Below are 10,703 nucleotides of genomic sequence, written 5' to 3'. Positions count from 1 at the left end.
CAAGAAAGTGTGGCACATACACACCATGGAATACTATGCAGCCATAAAAAAGGATGAATTCATGTCCTTTGTAGGGACATGGATGAAGCTGGAAACCATCATTCTCAGCAAACTATCGCAAGCACAGAAAACCAAACACTGCATGTTCTCACTCATAGGTGGGAATTGAACAATGAGAACACTTGGTCACAGGAAGGGGAACATCACACACCGGGGCCTGTTGTGAGGTGGAGGGAGTGGGGAGGGATAGCATTAGGAGATATACCTACTGTAAATGACGAGTTAATGGGTGCAGCACACCAACATGGCACATGTATACATATGTAACAAACCTGCACGTTGTGCACATGTACCCTAGAACTTAAAGTATAATAATAAAAAAAAAAATCTGTAAATTTAATGCCCTGGGCCAACAACCTTGTATAAATTTCTACTTTCCTCCATGTTTTTTTTAAAGAAAGAAATCATTTTGCTGAATATTGATGGTTTATACACCAAAATGCAAAAGACAAAATACATTCTTTCATTGTGGAATTTTTTCTTTGTTTGGTTAATTGGTTGGTTTGATGGGTTCCTGTTTTCCTCTTTCAAAACGCTAGGACAAGTACCATTGACTCTTGTTCTTTTGAGTAACCAAGTGTAAGTTGAGGCTCGTTTGTGCGTTTTGGTTTTGTTCCTTTTGTGTGATATGATACTCAGAGCACTGCTTTGCCTGGCAGGGGGTGTGTTGGGGTTGGTTGGGGGGGTGAGGGGGGTGCATAGATATGGGATTGAGATTGAGGGATAAGGGAGTTCTAAAGAATGGAGATGGAGAAGAAGGAGAGGGGAGGGATAAACAGAGAGAGACAGAGAATTATATAGCAGTATACAAAAAACCAGTTTAAAACCTGTGAAGCACGCCTGTAATCCCAGCACTTTGGGAGGCCGAGGCAGGGGGATCATGAGGTCCGGAGATCGAGAGCATCCTGGCTAACACGGTGAAACCCTGTCTCTACTAAAAATACAAAAAAAAAAAAAAAAAAAAAAAAAAAAGAAAGAAAGAAAGAAAAAAAGCCGGGCATGGTGGCGGCGCCTGTAGTCCCTGCTACTAGGGAGGCTGAGGCAGGAGAATGGCGTGAACCCAGAAGGCGGAGCTTGTAGTGAGCCGAGATTGCGCCACTGCACTCCAGCCTGGGAGACAGAGCGAGACTCCGTTTAAAAAACAAACAAACAAACAAACAAAAAACAAAATAACCCTGTGAGAAATGGGTGTATGAGCTAGACACTCAGGAGGAGTGACAGAGATTCCCCTTCAAGGAGACGGTGGTATCCCTTCTGTTGATGTACACAGGTGATCCAGAACTGCTGTGAGTGTCCTTTCGACAAGATTTCCCTCTGGGTGAATTTTGTGTGAGTGGCCTCGAAGCTCTTTACACCGTAAGACTTTCCAAAGACTTTATTCTTTAAAGTCTAGAAAAGCCTGCTTTGTCTTTAAAAAGAAAAAAAAAGTAATAAATGGGCCCGGCGCGGTGGCTCAAGCCTGTAATCCCAGCACTTTGGGAGGCCGAGACGGGCGGATCACGAGGTCAGGAGATGGAGACCATCCTGGCTAACACGGTGAAACCCCGTCTCTACTAAAAAAAAATACAAAAAACTAGGCGGGCGCCTGTAGTCCCAGCTACTCGGGAGGCTGAGGCAGCATAAACCCGGGAGGTGGAGTTTGCAGTGAGCTGAGATCCGGCCACTGCACTCCAGCCCGGGCGACAGAGCGAGTCTCCGTCTCAAAAAAAATAAAATAAAATAAAATAAGTAATAAATGACTAGAAGTTGGAGTTAGTTGAGTTATTTGATATATTAGTTCTAAAATATATGACCACTGCAGGCACCCTGTGTAACCCGGAGGACACATGTCTTAACATCTTCCCCTTCTAATATGTATACACATGTACAGAGACTATTTGCCACAAAAAAAGGGCGTGCATTTTGCTTGGCTTTGAACACGTTCACCTTTGTTAGTTCAACTAAAAGGGATAGCGTCGTGGGAGTTAAGGAGAGATCCGAGTGGATGGTGAAGTGGATGGTGAAGCCTGCAGAAGCCCTGCGGGGCGGGAGGCGGCTCGGTGGTTCTGGCAAACCTGACGGACCTTCCCCACCCCTCCTCGGCCCCTGGGATTGTCAGGGCCTCTGCAGAGTCCCTGGCCGCCTCCGCAGACTTCTCATTCCTCAGATGGTCTTTGGTTTGCTCTTGATCTGGCTGGCTGTGTTTGGTCCCATTCTGTCAGGTGTTGGAAGGGCTCCATTCATCCGTTGTTTTGCTGGTGCCTGTGGGAGCCTCACTTGCTGCGCTGTGAGGCAACTCCCTGAGGGTATTTCTGCTCCCGCTGCTTCACCTGTTGTACAGTTCCCCTGATCTTGCGCTGTGCAGTCTGGCACAGAAGTGCCCGATAATTCTGATGATCACTTCCTCATTTTCATCTGGCGTTTGGTCAGGAGGCAAGGTGACTTCTGCACTGGTTAAGTTCTGCAGTTCACTCACGGTCTTGCCACCTTTGCCAATCACCCGGCCAGCTGTGGAAGAGGGCACTCTGACATGGGCTTCCAGCTTCACTTCTTCCTTGGGGTTAAAAAAGTTTTCTTCTTTCACTTTCCCAAAGATCCATCCCTGGCCCTGAACTGGGCTTCCGGTGGCCCGGTGATGATGACGATCCTTTCGCTGACGTCTGGGCCTTCCACAGGGGCGATCTTGATGGAGGCTCCAGCGAATCTCGCCAGCTGTTTGATGTGTGCCCCTTTCTTCTCGATGATGGTGCCCGCACTTTGGGTTGGGATGAAGAGATTCACAATCTCCTGCTCTGGATAAGAGTGATGATGCGGGAACGGGCCAAACTAGTGACGAGGGTACAGGTGGAGAAGTATCCGGAGTGGGTATTAACAGCCAGCATATCATTTTCGAAGGTCTCACGCAAGTTCTTCATAATCTCTATCTCAGCACTGGCACAGGCCTCAAATGTGCCCTTCACAGTGACGGTTCCGGGTTGTATATGCTCAAATCCTGCAAAGATGAGATTGTTATCTTGGTCCCTGTTTCATGTTCCTTTTTCTTCCAATTTCAGCCTTCTTTTCCAATCAGTCTTCCAATCAAGCCATTGTGGGCCGAGATTTTCTTCAGCTAGTTTGGCCTCATCTGCCTCTTTCTGCATTATTTCAAGAATCACACGGCATGCTTCAGAAGTCTCCTCTGGGGTGGCATGGATGGTGACAGGCTTCTCTGCAGCTCCAGAGTTCTCTTTTCTATAGATGTCTACCTGGGACTGGGTCTGCTTAGTGATGTTCTTTATGGTCAAGCCCTCCTTTCCGATGATGCCACCAACAAACTGGGTGGGGACCAGGATCCGCAGCGGGAAATCGATCTGTCTGGCCGGAGAAGAGCCCCCAGGGGCGTGGCCTTGCTCCCAGGAAGAGAGGTCCCCAGGCTTGACTCGCTGAGGGGGCGAAGGGGAGCTCATCTCTTCATCCGGGATGTAGGAAATCTTGAAGGAGTAGTTCTCAGACTGATGCCTGCTTAGCTTCTCCATGGCTATTTTTGCTTCTTCTCTTGTTGCCAATGTGACGTTGACAACGGCAGTTTCTGTGTCTGTGTTGACTTGTTCCACATTCTCCACCGTCCCATATTGAGCCAAAAGTCCATCCAACACCTCCCACTTCAGGAGAGGAGGGATATTTCGAATCTGAATGTTCCTGCTCCTTAGCTTTTTAGAGACTGAATAATCAACTTCCATGATTTTCCCATGCAATTACACTTGAGCCGACAGAGTCTCGATGGCGCAGATGGCCCAGGTCTGGTCCGGGTAGTCTACGAAGGCGTAGCCGGACTTGAGCAGGACCTGTCCCGCCAGGGGCAGCTTCCTGTCCCCAAAGAGCTGCAGAAGGTCGTCAGCAGTGACGGCGGGGCTCGGGTTCCCGATGAAAAGCTTCTTCATCATCCGTTTCTTCCCCCAGAGCCCGCGGCTCCCCCGGCCCGGTACCCGGCGCTCCTCGCCCCCTCCGCTGCCCTGGTCTCTCCTCCTCCTCCTCCGCCCCGCCTCCCCGCCTCCCCGCCCTCCGCCCTCCCGCCACCCATCCCCACCCTCAGCCTGGCTCCCCGCTCGAAGCACTTTAAATGTGTTTTCTACTTTAATCTTTACAAGAATTGAATGAGGTATGTCCATTTTACAAATGAGGAAACAAAGTCACAGAGACGTTAAGTCATCTACATGTTTTATGGCTGCAAAATCAGATGACGCTTAAGTTTATGCAGAATCAGTCAAAATAACTCACCTTATTTAAACTGTATGAATTAGATTTATCTTACTAGTCTCTTTTTCTAATTTTTTTTTTTTTTAATTAAGGGAATCACAATTAACTTCAGTACAATGCCAGAAGCTGTTACTCAGAGGTGATGATAACTTTAAAGATTAAAGATTAAATTGGCCGGGCGCGGTAGCTCACGCCTGTAATCCCAACACTTTGGGAGGCCGAGGCGGGCGGATCATGAGGTCAGGAGATCGAGACCATCCTGGCTAACGTGGTGAAACCCCGTTTCTACTAAAAATACAAAAAATTAGCCGGGCGTGGTGGCGGGCGCCTGTAGTCCCAGCTACTCTGGAGGCTGAGGCAGGAGAATGGCGGGAACCCGGGAGGCGGAGCTTGCAGTGAGCTGAGATCGCGCCACTGCACTCCAGCCTGGGCGACAGAGCGAGACTGTCTCAAAAAAAAAAAAAAGAAAAAAAAAAAGATTAAATTGACTTACTGTGAAAGTTTAGCCAACCAAAAATTCCAGAATAAATGAAAAAATATCTAGTAACCCTGATACAATCTTACTGGACTAATCTTTTAAAACCTGTATTTTCATCTTCAACACAAACATCAGGACTTCTAAATTTGGACTTAAATGTCTTATGCCTGCAGTATTAGATGATGATCTCAGAATAAGTTTTCCCAACATTCTGTACTTGTCTTATACTGTCAAAAACATAATTCATTTTAAAAATCCTTGCTCATAAAGATATCTATCTATATTTTCTTTCATAACCATGTTTATATAGAACATAAAAATACAGATAGTTTGGCCAAACTACCTGTATTTGAGTTTTGGTCAAACTATTTGTATTTTTATGTTCTATATTGTCTAAATGATAGCTTAGCCTGGAAAAATGTCAAGCCATTACCTTTGCCTCCTTATATTTCATTTTATTTATTTATTTATTCATTCATTCATTCATTTTGAGTCAGAGTCTTGCTTTGTTACCCAGGCTGGAGTGCAATCATAGCTCACTGCAGCCTCGAACTCCTGGGCTCAAGTGATGCTTTTGCCTCAGCCTCCCAAATAGCTGGGACTACAGGCATGTGCCACCATGCCCAACTGATTTTTTTTTTTTTTTTTTAATATAGAGATGGGAGTCTGGCTAAGTTGCCACAGCTGGTCTTGAACCCTTGGCTTTAAGCAATCCTCCAGCCTTGGCCTCCTAAAGTGCTGCAATTACAGGCATGAGCCACCATGTCTGGCCTGTCTCTTTTTAAATAGAAAAATATATATATACGTATTTGCATGCCTTCACTTAGTTCTCATCTGAGAAACCCAAAAATGTGCTTTAGATAAGGTATGTTCTCTCTATCATATTGCTTGAAATCAAAGACTCAAATTGCAGAAACACATATACATCAAATTATGAACTGTGTTTGTCTTTAAAATATCCTTTGGAAAAAACCTTTACTTGAAGAGGCTAGAGAGATGATGATTCATGCTATAATTTTATCTCATGAAACTATAGCAAATTTCTTTGGCTAACATCCCAGTCAAATTCTAAATATGACTTAATTCTACATGGAACATAACTGTCAAACTCTGTATTCATTTTAAGTTTCTTAAATCTATACCCAAGTACTGTATTTGACCACCCGTAGCCACCAATTTCAGAGAAAACAGTTTAAAATCACTCTTAAAATTTTAAGTTCTAAGTAGTCAATCACTTTTTGCTACAGTTCTGGGAGATAAAATTATTATATCAAGCACTATATAAATTTCACTTTTCATTCAATTTTATACATTTCTGTGTCTAGCATACAGATTCTTCTTTCATAATAATAGCAAAACAAAGAAAAATAACCAATTTGAGAGCCTACTATGTGCCATGTACATTACATACATTATTGTCAATCAGCTTCACAATCTTGGAAGACAGTTGTTGCCCATGGGCAAAGGTAGTACTCTTTGTTCTATTCCTTTGTCCTTTGACTCAATCTGCAAGGAGCAGTTTTCTATGGTTTGATTTGGTTTGGTTAATGAACATTGCATGATCTGCAGCTAGCAGCTTGGTGCATGGCCATTTATCAAATGCCCTAAGAAGACTGGTATGGCAATAAGAGCTAGTGCTATATTTTCAAAACTGAATTTGGCTCTTTCCCTTCTTTTCAATTCTCTACCCATGTGGATATGGAAGGAACACTTAGGACTTGGTGGAAGTCTAAACCACTTCCCTTTTCTCTGTTCTCTCTCTCTCTCTCTCTCTTTTTTTTTCCCCCCACACAAACCTAGTGTCTTGCCCTGACACAGGAAGGTCTGGGATAGATACCTTTATGCTCAATGAACAACTTTTTGCTCGTATTTGTCCCTTGTTCTCTAGATCTGGCAGATGTTCTTTTCATACCACTGGAAAGGCAAATTTCAGAACTTGAGGGTGAATGAGGTGATGAGGTAGGAAGGAGAGACTAGATGTGCCATTTGACTTGCTTTGGGTGTTGGCGTTTGTAGCCTCCAACCTAAGGAAGTGGAATTCTACACTTCTTCTGGACCAACTCTCTGGAGTTTTGCATTAGGGTTTGGAGCCAAAGATACAACTAGCAATGAAATATGACTTTGTCTTGATTTGCCCCATTGTGCAATAGCTTCCTCAACACTGTCACAGAAAGGAGTGACAGGCCCAAGACTAATTCAGACATTCCTGGCCAAATACCATTCAGCACCATCTTGATGCTAATCCATTTTTATAATTTTAACATATAATAGCAAAGATCAGCCAGGTGCTGTGGTTCATGTCTGCAATCCCAGCAGTGAGGGAGGCCAAGGTAGGAGGATAACTTGAGCCCCGGAGTTTGAGACCAGCCTGGGCAACATAGTGAGATCCCGTCTCTGCAAAAAATTTAAAAAATTAGCCAAATGTGGTGGTGTGCACCTGTAGTTCCAGCTACTCAGGAGGCTGAGGTAGGAGGATCAACTGAGCCTGGGAGGTTGAGGATGCAGTGAGTCATGACAGTGCCATTGCACTCCAGCCTGGTCAACAAAGCGAGACCCAGTCTCAAAAAAAAATTGCAGGCTGGGTGCAGTGGTTCACGCCTATAATCCCAGCTCTTTGGGAGGCTGAGGCAGGCAGATCACTTGAGGTCAGGTGTTCAAGACCAGCCTGGCCAACATGGTGAAACCTCATCTCTACTAAACATACAAAAATTAGTCAGGCATGCTGGCAGATGCCTGTAATCCCAGCTACTCAGGAGGCTGAGATATGAGAATCACTTGAATCTGGGAAGCAGAGTTTGCAGTGAGCTGAGATTGCCCCATTGTACTCCAGCCTGGGTGACAGAGTGAGACCCCACCTCAAAAAAAAATTGCAAAAGCATATACTATGTGCTAGGCTCTGTTGTGACTGCTTTAATAATGCCACAACAAACACATTGAAATTAACACTGGAAAAAAAACTGTGCTGAATGTTGGCAGTAATGAAAGAGTTAAAATATATGAAATTTTATAATTTCCCTGTAAGGGTACAGGTCTCCTTAGTGCTGCTATGAACAGTTTTAGCTCTTAGCTGAGACCAAATCTGCAAATTATAGAAATCACTTAGCTTCACATATGGTGTCATTAATTACTTGAAGAAAAAATATTGAGACTTTTTTCTCCTGAATTTCTGTCTTTTAATTAATGGGTCTATCATTCCACATTTGTTTTTGTGAAATAACAACTTCAAATTATTTCAAAAAGGCTGCTTCAGCTTGCATTCGTTTAGTAAATTAAACACTATCTTCCATGGGTATTCAGCGTTCATGGTAAAAAATGTGAAGGATGGGAACTGAGTGAAGAAACATTACTTTCTATCCAATCCCATAGCAAGATTCTTACCTGAAGGTCATAATACAAGGTTGTCAGCCAGCTTCAACTAACAAGCCTACAAATAAAATCATTTTTAGAAGATGGGAGGTCAGAGGGGCTGATAAACCAGCTGAGAGTGTTCTAACGTGGCTCCCCTTATCTTGTGCTACATGATGAATGAAAGTCTCTGCAGACTGTTAGGGAAGAGCCAAAACAAAAGCAGGACAAATGTTGAAACCAGATTCAGAGGAGGGTACAAGCAGGTCAATGAGACCTAGTAAAATAAAGCAAAAGCAGAATCAGAGATTGGCCAAGGACAGAAGCCAAGTTGCACAATGACACAGTAAAAACTAGTGGAGATAAATAGAAAAGGCAGAGTCCTTAAAGATAATTAAGATTTAGATCAGCTTGAGCTAAAAGAAGTAAATCAAGGGAGAACCGAATAGAGGTCTCTGTGAAATCCAACAAAGATGTGCTATGTAGCAGCCCCAGTTTTGGTACATAAAGCCTTATAGATGTTCCTCCACTAATTTTAAAGGTTGCAGACATGACATTTGACAGAAGCTAAGGTCACATCACTTGGTTTTGTTCTCAAAATATGAACATCACCCTTCTGTCTCTTAAGTGCATTCAGGTGGTTGCAAAAGGCACTGAGCCAGAAAGCATAAGAATGGATGTAAATCTGTCTCTGCTAATATGAAACAATTCAAGGTACATGACAAACCGCATTAAATCAGCAAAGCTTTATTTGTATCCTGATACTAAGAGCAGGAACTGGCCCATTTGCAAAGGTTCTGCTAATTGGCTGCTTTTTTTTTTTTGAGACGGACTTTTGCTCATTGCCCAGGCTGGAGTGCAATGGTGCAATCTCGGCTCACAGCAACCTCCACCTCCCAGGTTCAAATGATTCTCCTGCCTCAGCCTCCTGAGTAGCTAGGATTACAGGCATGCACCACCATCCCCGGCTAATTTTCTATTTTTAGTAGAGACAGGGTTTCTCCATGTTGGTCAGGCTGGTCTCGAACTCCCGACCTCACATGATCCGCCTGCCTCGGCCTCCCAAAGTGCTGGGATTACAGGCGTGAGCCACTGCGCCAGCCTTAATTGGCTCTTTTTAAATGTAGAAAAACAGCTATCATCATTCTGGGATCATTGGGATTATTGGTTCTGCCTTCAGATAAGCAGAATAAACAAGCCTCAGTTCCGATGGAAACTACTTGTGTTGCATTCTTCCACACTATGCTCTCACAGCAAATTCTAGTTGGTTATTTGCTTTTCTCCTGTGTCTGTATCTTCACATCTACCTAGGCCAATGGACAGCTCCTGAGAATATTGCCACTTAAGATGTTTCCAAAAACTATTTGCCCTATGTTAGCAGAGCTCATCAGCTCACTTGCAGATAGGGTTGTCCGTTGGATTTAGATTTTGCCTTCATTTCAGGAAGGGGTCAAGTAGCTTGTGATAGACCTTTTAAAAAGTATAAGTGATATATCTACTTAAATATATTCCTACTTCAGTAAACTTAATATCAGGGGTAGGAGGGACAAGTACATACCAAGCCAACTGATTTCACATGATCTTGCCACTAAATATTATTATATAGGAAAGTAAAGGCATTATACTTAATCTTTTTTATTTATTTTTTTGAGATACAATCATAGCTCACTGCAGCCTCGATCCCCCAGGCTCAAGTGATCCTCACACTTCAGCCTCCCTAGTAGCTGGGACTATAGGCATGTACCACCACACCCAGCTACATTACACTTTGTCTAGTCTTCTCTTTAACGGTTATAAACATTGACCTGCGCCCACCATTTTATTCTTGAGATTGCAGTGATAGGAAAGTAGGATAAGAAAGGACTGGGGATAAACTGAGAAATGGAATGAATGAGAGAGTCATTCATTCATAACTTATTCAGATTGAAGTATTGGGTTATTGATTTATATATAGTCTAGTTCTCCCACATAGAAACTATAGCCATAGATGACATAAATAATTTTTTTATTGCTGTATGTGATTATACTTCACTTGTCTAAAAGACATTGGTCCAACAACTTCTCTTCTCTATAATATGACCAAGAAGTAGGAAATAAGGGGGATCACTGTGATAAATGAGAAGTAATATTTCTGCACTAATGCTCATGAACTTGGCCGAAAAAACAGCCCTTTGGATTTCCAGGCAGTCCCTGTTTTCCCTGCCTGTAGAAGTAACATGGAAGTAACAGATTTGAAAGGAGGACAAGGCAGGTGGTAGCAAGCATGATGGTAGCATAAGAAGTGGCAGTGGATGGCCAGGCATAGTGGCTCATGCCTGTAATCCCAGCACTTTGGGAGGCTGAAGTGGGTGGACTACTTGAGTCAAGAATTCGAGACCAGCCTGTCTAACATGGTGAAACCCCATCTCTACTAAAAATACAAAAATTAGCCAGGTGTGGTGGTGCACATCTGCAATCCCAGCTACTCAGGAGGCTGAGGCAGGAGAATCGCTTGGACCCGGGAGGTGGAGGTTGCAGTGAGCCGAGATTGCACCACTGCACTCTAGCTTGAGTGACAGAGTGAGACTCCGTCTCAAAAAAAAAAAAAAAAAAAAGTGGCAGTGGA

General features: G+C 43.7%; 1 pseudogene; it reads right to left on the bottom strand.

Annotated features, from left to right (window-relative positions):
- Nucleotides 1-1,961: 1,961 nt before the first annotated feature.
- LOC103238168 (insulin-like growth factor 2 mRNA-binding protein 2 pseudogene) lies at nucleotides 1,962-4,021 on the bottom strand (annotated as a pseudogene).
- Nucleotides 4,022-10,703: the final 6,682 nt, after the last annotated feature.

This window comes from Chlorocebus sabaeus, chromosome 11, assembly GCF_047675955.1.
Source record: "Chlorocebus sabaeus isolate Y175 chromosome 11, mChlSab1.0.hap1, whole genome shotgun sequence".
NCBI classification, from domain to species: domain Eukaryota; kingdom Metazoa; phylum Chordata; class Mammalia; order Primates; family Cercopithecidae; genus Chlorocebus; species Chlorocebus sabaeus.
Note: the sequence above shows the minus strand (reverse complement) of the source record. Positions and strands in the feature narration are given on the sequence as shown.